Below are 1,104 nucleotides of genomic sequence, written 5' to 3'. Positions count from 1 at the left end.
TTTAGGATAAACAGAAAAGACTGTCCTCAACTTGTCATATACAATATTTGTATGAAAAGGTGCTACTTTCTAATTGGTCAAAAACTGTTGGGGAGAAGCCGTGGCTTAGACTTAACTCTCCCGTCATTGGTCCTTCAGTCCGTCCATCCTCCATGATCCTTTCTGCTCCAATCGTCGAGGACAGCGCCCTAGGAAGAGGAAGAATACCTATACTGCCTTAATTCCTACATACACACTCACTTCTCCTTTGTTTTCAACTACCTGATCCATATTAGGTATTGCTTTCCATTTCACTAATTAAAACTGTTCTGCCTGTGTGTGTGTGGGTGCCTAATGTTCCTACCTTTGAAGCTTTCTCCTCCGCAAGCCTCCAGGTCTAATCTCTGTTTCACTAACCTTGGAGTCCCAGTGAACTGTAACTCCCCTGGCTTCAAAGCTCAGTTGTGATAATAATTTCTCCATTAGCTAGAGCTGTAAATCTAATGAGATTCAGTAATTTAGTAGACAAAACACTATAATGTTGAACAGTGCCTCAGTGACTAACACAGTAAATATTAACCAGTGGTCCAGTGAACACATAGGGTGATATGTAACAATGTAAGCATAACCTTGACATATAAGTATGTAAACTTATGTGTGCTATAAAATAAAACCATTCATAAGTGCGTAAAATAAAAATCACCCTAACATCTTCCACCCTTTTTTTGGCACTTAATAAGTCCAGCATACTTACAGCTATACAGGCCATTGAGGTCTCAATCTGTTCAACTCTTCAATGACATCCCAGCTTGTACTCAACTTTTTTATAACATTTATACTTTTTAATCTATTCAGCTTTATTTTTTGCAATACAAGTCAATGGGAGCTCAAAGTGCTGAGTCAATGACACAGTCTTGGAGTGCCATCTGGTGGTTCATAAAATGCAGTGCAATTGGGACATGGCCCAACATAACTCCTCTCTCTGTCTCTCTCCCCCTCTCTCCCCATTCCCTTCTCCCTCTCTGTCTCTCTCCCCCTCCCCCTCTCCCTCTCTATCGACCTGAAAATGGCTGTCCACCAACGTTTACCATCCAACCTGACAGAACTGGAGAGGATCTGCAAGGA

The sequence above is a fragment of the Monopterus albus genome, unplaced genomic scaffold (assembly GCF_001952655.1).
Source record: "Monopterus albus unplaced genomic scaffold, M_albus_1.0 scaffold62.1, whole genome shotgun sequence".
Taxonomy (NCBI): Eukaryota; Metazoa; Chordata; class Actinopteri; order Synbranchiformes; family Synbranchidae; genus Monopterus; species Monopterus albus.
This window is presented reverse-complemented; position numbering follows the sequence as displayed.